This window comes from Mustela nivalis, assembly GCF_964662115.1.
Source record: "Mustela nivalis genome assembly, chromosome: 2".
Lineage (NCBI taxonomy): Eukaryota > Metazoa > Chordata > Mammalia > Carnivora > Mustelidae > Mustela > Mustela nivalis.
In genome coordinates this window covers 178352555-178368699 of record NC_139021.1, presented here as the reverse complement: position 1 = coordinate 178368699, position 16145 = coordinate 178352555, and the positions used below count along the sequence as shown (strand labels likewise).

The window sequence follows — 16145 nt, the reverse complement described above, 5'->3', positions numbered from 1 at the left end:
GGCATACTCGACCTCTTAGCTAGTTTATCTTGGTCCGCCTGCATCCTTCCTTGGAGGCAGGAAAGTCAGATCCAAAAATCAATATTTAAAAGGATGAAAGGACAGGGCACCTGGGTGGCTCAGTCAGGTAAGCATCTCCCTTCTGCTCAGACCATGAACCCGGGCCCTGGGACTGAGCCCCGAGTCAGGCTTCCTGCGCAGTGCGGAGTCTGCTTCTTCCTCTCCCTCTGCCCCCTCCACCCACTTCTGCTTTCTCACTCTTCTCTCAATTAAATAAAAAATTCTTTAAAAATAAATTAAATTAAATAATATAAAATAAAAATACGAAAGAACAACAAGGGGGAAATTTTAAAATAACGTATCCCTCTGCCCCTTAGAGAAACGCCTTCCTCCTTCACCCCTGGGACGTGGTTCAGGCAGGTGGGCGAAATCCCAATTTTGAGGCAGCCATTTGCTAAGTTACACTTCATCCCACAGAACACATGTATAACCTAGTGGGAGTCCCAACCTCACAGCAGGTCACGAAGGGCGGGGCCCTTAGTAACACAGATTGCAGCATCTGTCTCAACCACCAAGCAGCAGCAGCATACGAGGTGAGGACCCCATGCAGCGGGCACAAGAGTCTGGAAGGACTGCAAGGTGCATCCAGGCAGAGGGGGTTGTGTGAGCAAAGGCATGGAGGTGCTGAGTGGTCTGTCGTGCCCAAACTCAGTGTGTGTGTCTCCACCCAAATAGGGGACCGAGGGCAGCAGTGGGTAGAAGGGAAGAGGGGCAGCAGCACAGTGATCAGGGGACAGGTGAAAATCATGCCAGGACAGCAAACTTCACCTGAAGGCAGAGGCCATAGGAGGGTCTTCAGCCGGGATCGAGAATGCAGCCAGAACATGCGTCAGATGTGTGGCCCACGGTGCAGGGCGAACTGGAAGAACACAAGACAGACGACTCCCCGTGAAACTGCATCAGCATCAGCAAAGGAATCTCACAGCCATGGGACTCACTCGAGGACAGTAATTTCCAGATATACTCTAACCCATTGGCAATTCAATGAACCACAAACGGGAAGTGTCCTGCCAGAAAAGGTTGGAGATCTTGCCGGAGATGTTTGTGAAGGTGTCAAGACATTCAACTTAATCTACAGCAGAGAAGAAGAACCTGGGTCCCCAGAGGCAGCATCAGGCCCATGAGGGACTAGACCCAGCCATGCTGTTGACCTCAAGGATCAGCCCAACCACAGCCCAACAGGCTTGACCCAAGTGGATGACCCCCAAACAAGGTGGCTTTTTGTTACTCTTTCAGAACTTGTCAAGAACCAGGGTCCATGACTAAGATTTGTTTTGGATTCCTGTAAAGATAACATTATACATCTCTTCATCAAAGCTGTCTTCACCATCAACAGCACGGCCAGACTGGAGAGCAGACAGGCTGCCCAAACACAGCATTCATGCCCCCCGGAACCCCTCTTCCTGGTGTAGACCTGGGATGGCACTCCCTGGGAGCTATCCTTCCCCACAGAGAGACGGCCCACCTCTCAGGTACATGGGAACTTGCTCATTGTGAAGCCCTGCAGACAGGGGTTACAGGGCCTTGCCCGGGTGCCTCGGTCTCCAAATCTGTGAGTGAAAAGAAAAATGACACCTTCCCCTGGGGTGTTAGGATCAAAGCTGTTCATGTTGGTAATCTGCTCTGCGAGTACCAGGACCTGGAAATCACTAGAAAATGAGTCCTTCAACAAGTAGCCTTCATCAGTAGGAAATGCTTCTTCCCTCTGGGCCACACCCCGCCTGCTCCAGTCCTTCCCTGCCAACCACGTCTTCATTTCTGACGTGGAAGGTGTGGGAGCCCTCCAGACTCCAGGCCTCTGGAAGAGGTTCCACTCTCCTCTGACAGGTGCTCAGAGGACAGGCAGCCCCGTCAGGAGCCTGGTGAGTCTGTGCAGAGGGAGGGCCCAGCAGGCTCCCTGCACTGGGAGGCACATGCAGTGTCTGGGGACAGGGACCATGGAAGGAGCCTGACAGGGCAGGGGAGGGGGAAGTTAGGGATGGAGAAGATTGAAGCAGACTAGCAAGTTCAGCCATGCCAGGGCTTCTGGACAAGAAAGTGTTCCTGACACCAGGAGTCCAACAGTGTCATTAGGACTCCACACCAGTCCATGTCTGTGTGAGGAGAGAAAGGGGAAAAACACGCCATCTGCACTTACCTTCTGGCCTGGCAGCTGAACGCAGTGTGGCTGAAAGACACCAAAACAGAGAAACAGATGGAAACTGAAGGTACTGAGAGTCAAGGGTCAAGAATGGGAAATGTGGCCCTTGGAAAGAGGAGCCAGGCGCCAAGGGATGGCGCTGAGCCCAGAGAGGGGAGACTGTCACCTCCTCATCCCTGGGGCAAGCCTGGTCCCACCCAGGCAAGGGCAGAAAGAAGGACAGGCATTAGCATTCAACCAGGAGCCCATTCTGAAGATTTCTGCCTGACTGGCAATTCCACCCCACTCCAGTGAGTGTTCCCACTGTGGCCACAACAGAGAAGTGGGTTCTGAGGAGGGCGACCACCTCTGCTGGTCAATCCATGAAAGTCTGGGGCTCCTGAGTAGCTCAGTAAGTTAAGCATCAGTCTTCGGCTCAGGACATGATCTCGGGGTCCTGGGACCCAGTTCTGCGACAGGCTCCCTGCTCACAGGGAAATCTAAATTCTCCTTCTCCTTCTCCCCCTCCCCCCACTCTTGTTCTCTCTCTCTCTCTCTTCTCTCTCCAGCTCTGTCCCTCTCTGTCTTGTTCTGTTTTAAATAGAAAAAAAAAATCTGAAGAAGAAAAAAAAATCCCCAGGATTCTGGCTTCCGGCTGAAAGCCCCTTCTCCCAGGAGCCCCTCAGTCCTGGACAAAGAACAACAGTTGGCCATCCTAGTGTGACCTGACTATTTCCTGTAAATCCTGTAATGAAACCAATGATCACTTTGATGTTGGAGTAAACCAAATGAATACTATTTTTTACTTGGCAGAACTGAACCATTTGATTGATGGAAGGTGCCCTGTATCAGGAGACTGGGTTAAGTGCTTGGATCCAGGAGACGATATCACAATCACTTGGCCTCCTATGGATGGCCTGCTCTGGGGCTTGTCATCACGATGTGACATGGGGGGCCCAGCACAGCCTGGGTGATAGTCCTGTGGGAATAAGACTTGATGGCGTTGGGCAACATGCTTACTCTCCATCAGCCTCAGTCCACTCATCTTTAAAAAAATGGGGATGTCAACAAGAACTGCCTAAAAGGGTCTGGAGGACAGTCCATGCATGACACGGCTCAGGGCCCAGCAGAGCCAAGCACTCCACAAAGGTACCTGTCTCTGTCGGCCTTGTATGACATTCACCACACTTCCTAAACTCCATTTTAGTGCTGTCCTTGCTACACTGGTTATCACCACAAAGCTCTAGAGTCTCTCACACACGGGACACTGTGAGTCCATCTCCAGCTGTCCCTCCTGGGTTCGAGTGCTGCACGGTCAGTGGGGGCCCTGTTTCAGGAGGTACACATGACCTCTGGGGTGTCCACTCACTCAACCTGGGAAAGATCTAAGTCATGGTTTTCCAGAAAGCAAGCCTCAAGTTCAGAACCCCAAAACCTCCCTGTCATTTTGAGTGACATCTCTGGACTGGACCACATCTTCCATGAGCTTCTCTGCTCTAGATTTGTAGGTCTTGGCCTTGCAACATGGTCCCTCTTGCTGCAATTCAGGACACGCCAACCTAACATTGCCACTTTGGCCTATTGACAGATCTGAGCTGAAGGTGCATGAGAAACAGCCGAGGCAGGAAGGGCTCTGATCCACACTCTTCTACTTAAAGAGCATCCACGGACTTTTTCAGGAGGATGGTGGCCTCCCTGTCCCAGGGCCAGAGGCACCTGCTCCTCACCACTTGTGGTGGCCACAGATTCAGGTCTGTGTACACCTGACTGAACTCAGCTCTTACACTGTTCCCTAGACAACATGGACCCAGGACCACTAATCTCCAGCCCCTACCCACATCTTTATCTGGTCCTTGCTTGACGCAGGTGACTTTTTAGGTCCAAAGTGCATGAACATGCTGCTCTGGCCACTGCCTGGGGTCTTCATCTGTGTGGGAAGGCCCTCATGGACAGGCTCAAAGATTTAAGAAAAATGTCTACGCTTCTCTCCCACTAAAGCCTCAGGTCGGGTGGAATCTTGGGCCAAGCCAGAGCACCTAAGAGGGTAGAGAAAATAAGTTTCTCCCCTACTCCTCAAACATACTTAATCCATTAACACCTCTGGCTCTAAGATGACTCAGCACCAGAGTAGCTCCGTGTTTCCAGGAGGAGCTGCCTTCTACTGATAGAAGCTTTACTCAGAAAAGCCCTGCATGGTTCTGTCTCTTTTCAGGACAGCCCTGCTGAGTGTGACTCCCCTACAGCTGAGGATCAGACGGGTTGGGCCACTCAGGCAAGGTCTCAGCAGCACTGTGGAGTTCCTACCTTCAAGCCTGGACACCTGCCTCTTTTCCTGGGAGCTGCCTTTTTGTGTGCGGCTAACCCCAGGGAGACAAAAAGGCCACGTGTATCAGATTAGCCCCTCCAGCCAGATTCTTTGGTTTCTCATGATCTGCACTTGAAGGCCCTGTGCTGAAGGGCAGGAACCTTACCAGTTATCTCTGTGAGGATGGAGACAGGCCTCGGGACCAATAACCTTTAGGCAGAAGAGGGCAGGCAGAGGTGCAGACTGATATCTGCAGAAATCTTGGCAGCAGAGCAGAAAAGAGAGCTTCATGGCAGGGGCAGCCCTTTGGGTGATATGGACTAGGAGCAAGGGAGCAGAGGGAGACCTAGCCCAGGCTGGGAGGGGCTGGGCGAGGGCAAGAGAGAGCAGAAGGGGCAGGCAGAGTATGGAAGGAGGAGCTGCAGAGAAAGGGGTCAGGCAGGGGAGAGACGGGGAGACAGAGAGAACCAGGGAGACGCAGTGGTTTCCTGTGAAAGGGATGCCCCTCTTCTCCTCCTGGCACCCAGGATCAGGGCAAGTCTCTCTGGGCATTGAGTGCAGCCCCGCAGCCAGGCCTTTGTAGGGCTGGTGACTCTGCCTCCTCGGGGCTTTGGGCCCTGGCTGGCACCTGCTGTTTTCTGCTTTTGATTCGTGAAGGAGCTGTTGCTGCCATGCCCACCTGTTCGGGGCAGATGCAGACACACCCACAGACTTGGGCCTCTCCAGGGGCCCCTGATTCCCTGACGGATGCCCACCCTGACTCGGGTCAAGCCAGGATCCCTCCCTCCAGCACCCGCCCGCTATCGCATGTCCGAGAATACCATCAGCCCAAGCCAGGTCTGATTCACTGCTGCCAAGTCCGGGGTGAGCCCCCAAAAGACCCCATGGCCAGTTTGCTTCAGATAGGAAGGGACAAGGGGCCCGCACACACGCGTCAAGAGAGAGACAGAAGAGCCCAGAATTGTGCAAAAAGCAGGATGGCATCAAGCCGGGGTCACGGCCATTTCTGCTACTCTCCTCCTCCTCTAGCCGAGGCCGAGGGCTGGCGTTTTGTTGGAGGAGAGTGTCTGGCAGACTGTCACCCACGGGGCTTCTACGGTGGCAGGAAGCAGAGGGCCCAAAGGCTGTCAGCTGAGCAGGAGAGCGGAGAGAGCCCCAGGAGAAAGGGGCTGCTGGGCCTGGTTACCTGCACTGAGCAGCAAGACCCAAGGTGGGGGCGGGCGCTGAAGAGCCTCATCTCAGCAGGCCTGGCAGCAGCCTGGCGTGGGGGTGGCTCCGAAGGCCTGCGGTTATATAGACGGGGCTCCCGAAATCTGATCCCCTGCCCTCCCTCTGCTGCGAGGCCAGCAGCGCCCAGGAGCACTTCTTTTATTTCTTTTATAAACATTTAGTTATTTATTTCTTCTAACATCTGGAATCTGTGGATTATCTTTTATTTTTATATTTTATTTATTTATTTATTTGTTTGTTTGTTTTTATTAATTTCTTTTCAGCAAAACAGAATTCCTTGTTTATGCACCACACCCAGTGCTCCATGCCCAATGTGCCCTCCATGATACCCACCACCTGGCTCCCCCAACCTCCCACCCTCCGCCCCTTCAAAACCCTAAAGGTTCTAGGGGTAAGTGTGGGCACCTGTCTACCACTCCGAGTCTTCCTCAGCCAGGTGCACTGTCTTTCTCACCTAGACTGAGACATGATAGGCAGAGTCGCCTCCCTCTGTGGTCCTGGATGAGACAGCCAGGCTGGCCACAGGCCAACGCCTCCTCCTGTTTGGAAAGCCGTCTCCTGCCTGGGGTTAACTCGGAGCTCCCCCCACTCTGTTCACTCGCATGAGCCTCAGTTCCCTGCCAGGGAGGCAGGCCAGCTGGCCTGGACAGGTGAGGACCAGAGGCCATGAGATACCAGGAGACTTGCTCAAGGTCAGAGGCTGACAGTGGCAGAACCAGAAGAGGATGGACCTCCTCACTATCCATTGTCACTGAGAGCCCTCTGTGGGTCACTTGGAGCAGAGGCACCCGAATAGCCCTGTGGCAGCTCCGGGTGTGAGTCCACACTGGTGGAGCCGGTGTGGGGCAGACCAGCCTCTGGGGGAGTGTGACCTCACAGATGACAAGTGTGCACAGGTCAGTATTTAGTACATCTGCCCAGTACAGAGACACCCATGGTTAGTCTAGGGCAGTGTCGCCGCTGCAGACACGCAGCACCGCCCCTGTGGCAGAAAGTCTGGCAGCTTCTCAGGAGGTCACACGAGAGGGACCACGTGGCCCAACACCACCACGAAGTGTACATTCCAGGAAATGAGAACACGCATCCCCACCGGAAGTGGCTGATGAATGTTCATGGCAGCAGTCCTGTGAGCCAAAAGTAGCAACACCCCCATGCCCATGCCCCCAAGAATGGAGAAGAACACCAGGGTCTATAACCCCAGGGTCTATAACCCCAGGGTCTATAACCCCAGGGTCTATAACACCAGGGTCTATAACCCCAGGGTCTATAACCCCAGGGTCTATAACACCAGGGTCTATAACACCAGGGTCTATAACCCCAGGGTCTATCCACACAACGGCCGTCATTTGTCCCGAAGAGGCCATGGTGGCCGAACTGTCCAACAAGGAGCATTAGTGATTTACACACCAACCCAGACAACGTGAGTGTCCCTTTTCCAGAAATAGGAACAAGTCCAAACTTGCCCCAATCTCTCAACAAGTCTTGCTGGTGACATATGGGAGAACTAAGAGCCAATTTTTAAACGTGTGCATTTCTCCATGCATCTCCCTGGGTGTCCAGGCCACCTGCAGCTCTGGCGGGAAACCCGTCCCTATCTTCGGGCCATTTTTCTATTGCTGTTGCGACTGTATCCCTTTTCTTCCGGAAAGCAGAAGCTCCCTGTCCTTCCAGCCCGGATCTGCTTTTCAGAGAGCCCTCGCGGCTTCACAGTGGGAAGAGCATCGTACCTCCCACGGAACAGCTGGAAACCGCTGCCATCCAGCGGGGCTCAAGCGCTCCCAGCAGAGGAAAGATGGAGGAAGCCAAGTTGGAAAAGACACGGGGCCAGTTCTCCTTCGGAGGGTCGGGCCTGGGCTCTGGCCGGTGTGAAATGCTGTAGCTCCGTGAGGTTCTCCTCCGCACTGGACTCTCCTGTCTTACTCCTTCCCAAATACCCCTCACGAGTACCCCGCGCTCACACGCTCCCTGTGCCCGGTCTGTGGGGTGCACCATGCAGCTCCCGCGTCGGGTAAATGCCCAGAGGGAGCAAACAGGCCGACACTGGGGAGAGGCTCGCCCTTCATCTTCCAGCCCAGCCCAGGGTCCCTGGGTCAGGCCTGCTGTCCTCCCCCCGCAGCAGCCGAGCGTGGTTTGCCGGCCTGGGAGCAAAAAAGAAGGCCCAGTTCCTTTTCCAGGGTGCACTTGGGAATCCAAGTCTGAGAGACCTTCAGTCACACTGTCCTCTGTCGGAGATATTTAAGTTACTTAAAAACATTTAAGTTACATGTCTCTGGAGCTTTGTCTCCAAATGTTACGCCTAGTTCCCAGTGGCCCCAACAAACCAGTTTTCTCCCCTTCCCTGCTCTTCCTGGGGCGCTGCCCCTCCCCCAAAGATCTTTCCCTCCTTCTGCACGACACTGTAGGATTTCTCCACCTTGTGCACAAACCCCTGGCCTCAGTGCCTTCCACCAGTCAGAGTTGCCAACTACTGCCCCGCGATAATGTCCCACAGTCAGGTCATCCCCTTCCCGAAGTCCTGGCTTTTATTGAGCGGCAGGGTCTGGTGGGTCCTCTGGAAGTCCGGCCCCTGCAGAGACTCCGTATTTGTCAACAGGGTGCCACAGTTTTATCCAGATTCCAATCCCTGCCCTATGTGTCTCATGGGCCCAGGGAGAGGCTGAGCATAGCCCCAGCTCTGAATTCTGGCCTCAGTGGTAGGGAAGGTGGTTGTCACCAGGAGATGGCCTGGCTCCTGAGTGACCAGCGTAGGGATGAGCCTGGGACCCCCAATGGGATAGTGAGGTGAAGGGAAAGTGTGACCACAGAAGGAGGGAGCCGGCTGCTGTCCCCGCGGGGCCATGCCGAGAGGGAGGCCAACCCACCAGCAGGCAGAGCAGAGCAGGGCAGGGCAGGGATGCCAGCCCTGAGCCCCTGGGGGAACCTCAGCCCTGAGACCTCCCTGCTCACTTCCAGTTAAAGGTGTCAACACCAGTCCTTGCTGTGCAAGGCAGTTGCAGCTGGCATGTGTGTCACATGCATCTGAAAACATCCCCATCCCTGTAGGTCCCTGGAGCTGGAAAGCCAAGCTCTCATCCTTCAGGGAGTCTTGCAAAGAGAAGACCAGGCTGTTTTCTGTTCGAGACCCCATGCTGAGCCGACCGGGCCCAGCTCCTCATGTGTGGAGACCCAGGCAACTTGGGCAAGTTTTTACAAAGCCAGCTTCCCTGGCCATCCCCTCAGCTCCTCGGAGGCCCTAAGGTGTGTACGCAGGCGTCCCAACAATCTGGAGCTTCACCAAAATCTCCAAAACCCAGGCAAAGCTGTGTGAAACTCCGGCCCACTGACTATCAAGAATAATCTGGGATGTAGGTCAAAATGTAACGGCTGGGAAACACCCATCTGGAAAGTTTACATAAAATCGCCCTTAACGGCTTAAATACTATCCAGCTCTACTGACTGGACTTTCAAGAACATCGTGCCTCGGATCAAATCCATGACTGCCTACGGCTGTCTGCGGCTCGAATTGCATCGTTCTATTGCCACAGAGGACCACAATACCATCGGAGTACTAGTATGGATGCATCCATGCACACTGTGGAACACTCCGTCACTGCTTTGAAAGTTTAGGTCATGGTTTTACCCTAAAAATGTTCTGTTCTCAATATTACATACTTTTTGATAATTACCCAGGTTGATAGAAAAAGCTCTCGGTCCTTCATTTGAACGCTGTAAAATATTTCATTACACAAACCATCTAAAATTCACTTATCCACAATCTTGTTAACGAACAGTTATATTGTCACCGATTACTTGTGGATGGCAGAAGGGAAGATACTAATTTCATCAGCTCTACGTGGACTTCCAGTTGTCCTTCTGCCACCGGTCTAGCTGCCTCTCCTTGTGCAATAGCTTGGTAGGCTAAGGACCATGCTGTAGAGCTCTCCTTATGAGCAGCAGGGCCATTTTCCTCTTCTGTTGTGTGATTTCTGTTCCTTCTCAAAATTGTCTTGGCTGCTCTTGACCCTTTGTCCTTCTATAAGAGCTTTGCATTATCTTGTCAAACACTAGGAAATTTGATTTTGTTTGGAAGGTATTAAGTCAGTAGATTTCTTGGAAAGATGTGGGCATGTTTTTAGGATCAAAGCTGTTGAGCCATTAACATTTATGTCTCCCATTTCATCACATTTTCTTTTACATCTTTCAACTCTTCATTCCATAGAAGTCTGATATGCTAATTTATTATTATACCGGAAGCAGTATTTCTTTTCACATGTGGACCCCCCCAACCTTAATCTAAATATTCCTATGATTTTTTAACATTATGACACAACAGTTCTATACATGTCTCAACACTTGTCATGTTCAGTATACTCTGAATCCCCTGTATCTATGTCCCCCACCCCCTCTGGGAACCACCGCTTTTTCTCTCCAGTTAAGAGTCTGGCTCTTTCTGTTTATCTCCTTTTCTGTTTGTCTCTAGTTTGATGTAGATGATCTTAGATTTTCCATGTTTACCATATTGGCTGAAAATAAGAACAGTTTCCATTCTTCTTTGTCAATTTTTCAAACCCCTTTGTCTTTTTCTTGTGGAGGAAGAAAGCCTCGGTGACGACAGCCTCCAATATAAGGTTGGGTCAAGGTCATGCCGGACATTCCAACTACTCTTGATTGTAATGGAATTGCGTCCAAAGTTTCACCGGCTAATTCGACATTTGAAGGAGGTTTTTTGTAGTTGCACTTTCTGTCATTCAGATTGTTCCTTTCAATGACTAATTTGTAAGAGGATTTTTTCTTTGTCATCATTCCAAGCTATTGAGCATTGTTGACTTTTCTTCCTAACCCATTCAAGTGTCAATATGAATTTTAGTTCTTTTTTAAAAAAAGATTTTATTCATTTATTTATTTATTTGACCGAGAGAGATCACAAGTTGGCAGAGAGGCAGGAAGAGAGAGAGAGGAACAGGCTCCCGGCTGAGCAGAGACCCCCCCCCCCCGCCCCCGACGCAGGGCTCCATCTCAGGACCCTGAGACCATGACCAGAGCCAAAGGCAGATGCTTAACTGACTGAGCCACCCAGGCACCCCTGAATTTTAGTTCTTAATCCTGTTAATGTGAGAAATGACATCAGTACATGTTCTGATTCGAAATATCTTTGCATCCTTAGGATAAATCCTTAGTTTTTTTGTTTTTTGTTTTTTGTTTTTTTTTTTTCAAAGATTTTATTTATTTATCAGAGAGAGAGGGGGGTAGAGAGCGAGCACAGGCAGACAGAATGGCAGGCAGAGGCAGAGGGAGAAGCAGGTTCCCTGCTGAGCAAGGAGCCCGATGTGGGACTCGATCCCAGGACGCTGGGATCATGACCTGAGCCGAAGGCAGCTGCTTAACCAACTGAACCACCCAGGCGTCCCAAATCCTTAGTTTTTAAGAAGGTTTTGTACACTACTGAATTCAATTTCTGAAAATTCTCTCCTATTTGATTTTATTTTATCCTCTGTTCCCATCTATAGTCATAAACTAGATTGCCTTAAGTTTCCTCCCCTGTACTGTTCTTGTCCTTTAGTCACATGAGATTAGAATTATATCAGATTGTTCTATATTTGTAAAATCATTTAGATAGCCTTTTTGTTTCCTTTAAGATGTTTCCAGTACAATAAAGATGATGGAACACTGTGATATTTCCTTGTAAAACTATCTGGAACTTTTGGAGCAGAAAACTTTTGCTAACTAATTCCATTTTGTTAAGGTGCTCAAGAAATATTTATTGAATCAAAAGAATTGATGCATGGATGAAAAGGGTATTTTTAAGGAAATCTTTGGCATTACTTGTGTCTTCTTAAGCGTATTTTCTTAATGTAGTTTTAGGCTTACCCCGTGCTGCTGCATGAGCAACAGTTTACCCCTGGGATCACCATGACTCATCAGAAAGGTCCATGTGTCCTAAATGTTGAATCTACCCTGAAACACATAATCAGCTGGAGTCCATGGTTTACATTAGCCTTCATTCTGGGTGGCGTACATTCTATGGGTTTGGACAAAAGTATGATGACATATATCCATCATTAGAATGTCATACAGAGTCTTTTCCTTGCCCTAAATATCATCTGTGCTCTGTCCATTCATCCCTCCTCCCCAGCCCCTAGCAACCACTGATCTTTACGGTCTCCATCATTTTACCCTTACTGGAAAATCCCATAGTTGGGATCATGTAATCTGTAACCTTTTCCAATTGGCCTCTTTTACTTAGCAATGTGCACTGAGGTTTCCTCCACATTTCTTGTCATGGCTCGATAGCTCATTCCTTTGAGCGTTGAATAATATCCCATTGTCTTGACGGAGCACGGTCTGTTTATCCATTCACCTGCCCAGGACATCTTGGTTCCTTCTGAGTTTTGGCCATCATGAATATAGCTACTATACCATCTATGTGCAGGTTTTGGTGTCAACAGAAGGTTTCAACTCCTTTGGGTGAGTGTTATATGATCATGGCTTTCACTGAAACATCATAATTCAGAAATCATGTCCACACAGCACTCCTTCATTCACTCTTGGAGCTTCCACTTCTGGAACATTCCGTGGTACAAATATTTGTCTGTGAATTGGCAAGCATGTTGGTCCTCATTTCAGAGCATGGAAGGTACAGTTTCCTGGTTACACTCAAAGGTAGGGTCCCAGAGAAATGGAAATGTCACTGCAAGTAACCTCAGGCCAGAGCTGGGGCTGGGAGGCTTCCAATTTCCCCCTTGACAAAGAGGGACAGGAGAGGGCCTGGATAGCTAGGCTCAGGCATGGCGACATTTGCTGTGTGCCTCTCTGTCTGCTGTGCCACAAACCCCAGCTCCTGCCTCACTGTCCCTGACCTGTCCCAATCAGCACTTGGGCCCCTTCCCCATCTCAGGTGCCCACCTGGCCTCACTTGGGCTTCACGTGGGCCCTGCTTTCATCAGAGCCCTTGCAAGCTCTGAGGGCGCTCCTCACCCAGTAGCTTCAGATGCCAAACTTTCGGAAGTGCAGGTGCTTCTCCCAAGATGCCATGCTGTTGGAGGAATCTTAGCACAGAGGAGACTGCTAGAGGGGTTTCCAAGCTCCCGGAGTCCCTTTCCTGGTGAATGTGCGCATGATGGGTTGGGAAATATTTACTATCCGGCAATGAGCATAGTCGTGAAACATAGCCTGACACCCGTGATGTCAGACCTCCCACTCTGGCCAGTCTCCCGGATCAGCTCGGCATCACTGAACACAGGGCCGGGAAGGGACTTGTCGCCTCTCCCCGGACATACAGTTTCCACCAGATACAATCCTAGAAAGCCCCTCAGGGAAAGATAACAGCAGAATGGAGTTGAATAATTTTAAAAGGATGAATTTGAGTGTAAGTACCTTTGTTTTGGATGCAATTTATTTAACTACTAAGTACTAACGTATTAAGTTCCTACCATTTAATCTTTCCTAATGGCTCTGATTAATTGCAGGTTTGCAAGATTTCTGAGAATGCAGCACCCCACCACAGCCAGCTGCCCCGGGCGGACTTCCTCTCTCCGCCTGGCGGGCAGCAAGGCAGCGGTCGTGTGCACACACACGGGTACCATATGTCCCAGCCAAACGCAGTGATCAAGAGGAAACTCGGGTCCAACCCATGGTCCCCTGGAGCAACTATGAGCTGAGGCTGTCCCTGGGTGGCACCCACTGGAAGCTGCCCTGATCAAACCTGTCCGGAAAGGAGCCTCTGTTTGGGGCAGCACCCTGTGCTGGTCATTCTGAGGGCCCTTAAGCCAGGGGCAGGACTGGGGTGCAGAATCTGGGGGTTGCTGGTTAGCCTCCTTAGGCTACCATGGGAATCAGGGCAAAATAGAACATACCCACCCCTCTGTTGTTCGAGATCCAGACAGGATTCTGTTTTCTTACAGGTAGGGAGAGGAGGCAGAGGCAGCCCTTTTCTGGGGTTCTTTATTAGAGCAAAAAATACGAAGCGATTCCTGTAGTGGTCCAGCACTGGCTTCTGAAGAGACCAAAGTAACAAGGTCCCTAGAAGCAAAAGGCCTTAAGGCACAGCTGTGTCACCCTCTGGCGTTCACAGGTGGAATGGCAGGAGTGTGAGCCCCGAGAGGCTGCGCCCGTGGGAGGGGCTAGAGGGCAGGCTCTGTCCCCCAGGAAGGGGAAGGAGACAACAGGTGACATTGTCTTGCTGTTCTCCTGGCTCCTGGGGCAGAGGGCTGGGGTGTCCGCATTCTGCCGAGGAGGAGCTGAGGGTTAGTGAGTGGGCTCTGAGCAGGTCTGAGGCGCGGTCACCCTGGCACAGGGAGAGGTCACTGTGGATGGGTGTGGACCTCACGAGCATCAGAGAGCCCCTCATTTGCTACCAATTTCCTTAAGGATCCTGGGTCCCACACCCCACCCAGCTGCAGACAGCCTTGTCAGGTGCAGCCGGAAGGACAAACTCTCTGTGAGTCCCGTGTCCCTGGGCTACTGGGACTCTGGGGACACAGGAGGGAGCGAAACCCGGCACTTGGAGTCTGGGGCTGGCCTCCGCAGCCCCCCTGGCCTGCCCCCACCCCGTCTTGGACTCTGAGCTCTCTTACCTGTCCGAGCCTCGGTGCCCATCCCTGCCAGGCGACAGTGATAGCACCTGACCAGCGCAGCTGTTGGGGGATTGCATTTCACTCTGTGTTTGAAGACCTGCCTGGGCAAGAGAGGCTGAACTAGCGTCTCTCCACGCCATGCTTTCTCTGAGAGGATAGGCTGCGGCTATGGTGCTGGTCAAACGAGGTCCCTGTGGGAAGTGCCGCTTTAAGATGGTCTCTGTAGAATGACACTGAGTAGGTTTCCAGAGGGAAAGTGCCTGGGCACTCAGGGAGGGCAAGCCTGCCTCCAGAGTCCTCCCTCGGGGACAGCAGCGACCTTGGCCTTCCTCTGCGCCCTCTCAGGAGCAGGGCCCCAGCTGGCCTCTTCAGAGGGACCAAAGGACGCCTCCACCAGTGGTTCTCAATGTTGGCTGCCTGGGAACCACCTGGAGATTTTAAATCACCACAGTCAGGCCCACCTGCAGGGATCCCGATCTAACTGGTCTGGGTTCAAGTAGGCAGTTGAAGCTTGAAGGCCCTGGACTCATCCTCATGTATGGCTGGGACTGAGCAACCCGGCCCGAAACCAGTCTCAGTGGCTGGAAATCACAGCATCCCGGGCCCTTTCCACCTGGCCCTGCTGTGGCGCAGACAGTGGGCTCCTACTGCCATGGGATTCTGTCTGGCTCTGCCCTGTCCTACTATCTCTGTCCGGACCCCTGGGCCTGGCCCCATGTCCCGCTCACCCACAGCCACACCTTCTGCCTCTATCTCTATCCGTCTTCTGCTCCTCCCACACTCGCCTCTGCATATTTGTCATTCACTGTCTGACATCTATAAGCTGTCCCCTCCACCCATCTGCACAGCTGCCAGAAAATCTGGCTCGGCCCACCTGTTGGATGCTCCTCCCTGGAGATGCAGCCCCCCCCCCACACACACACACACTTGCCTGATTTGTTTTCCCCAGCATCGAGCCTGTGTTTCCAGGAAAACCAGCCTCTGTCTGGGCCACAGCTCACCGGACATCTGTGACAAGGTAAACAGAGTTAGGGCCCTGCGGGGTACCAAGCCCTGGGCTCTACTGTCTTCTTTTCTCACATGGGTTCCAGAGAAGGTGGAGTCAGTGTTTGAGCCCGTGCGCACTGTCCCAGCTTCACATCTGAGGATTCAGAGGCCCGCCACTAGCCATGAGGGCGCTCATCCTCAAGGTGAGGGTCATCACGTCCATGAAGGGCCCAGCAGAGACGGCAGGGCTGTGGCAGCTCCCCTAAGGGCTGGCCTCCTTTCCCACATCAGTCGGTGGCAGGTCTGGGAAGGAGAGGAGGGGGGGAATCAGAGTGAGCCCCGTGGAGAGGGGGGAGTGACAAGGGAGGACGGTGGTCTGGGTGATGATAATCAGAATCATTTGTGTGACAGGAGAGGAAAAAGGAAGGGACAGAGAGGTGCCAGATAGGAAACTGAGGCCAAAGCCCAAAGGTGGCCAGAAGGATCTCAGTGTCTGGTCAGCCAGTGTCAGCCAGGAAAGGTTTCGGACGGGAAGTCAGAGCTAGGCTTTGGGAGCTCAAACGTGCCAGAGGTTCCAGAAGGATGGAAAGGGAGACTTGGGACATTTAGATCGCTGGGAAATGGGCCCAAGCACCCCCGGCCAGAGGTCCTCAGGCCCTGAGCTACTGCAGTGCCCATGGGAAGGGGAGGAGGAGAGGGAAGTGGACAGCATCCCTGTCAGCCCCCCTCACCCGTCACCCTGTCAGCCCCCCTCACCCGTCACCCTGTCAGCCCCCCTCACCCGTCACCCTGTCAGCCCCCCTCACCCGTCACCCTATGCCGTGTCTCTCCCTAGCTCCGCCCCCACGGCGGGGTCCATGCACGCAACTTATTTCTGAATTACATCCCCATC

General features: G+C 52.3%; 1 long non-coding RNA gene across 2 annotated transcripts; it reads right to left on the bottom strand.

Moving 5' to 3' along the window:
• Nucleotides 1–13854: 13854 nt before the first annotated feature.
• On the bottom strand, nucleotides 13855–15571 carry LOC309860508. 2 transcript variants are annotated; one of them, XR_014309407.1, is made up of 4 exons: nucleotides 15347–15571; nucleotides 15198–15274; nucleotides 14267–14486; nucleotides 13855–13916 (listed from the first exon to the last, which is right to left on the bottom strand). It is a non-coding gene; the product is annotated as an uncharacterized lncRNA (long non-coding RNA). The 2 variants fall into 2 exon arrangements; XR_014309408.1 differs by having other exon boundaries at nucleotides 14267–14457.
• Nucleotides 15572–16145: the final 574 nt, after the last annotated feature.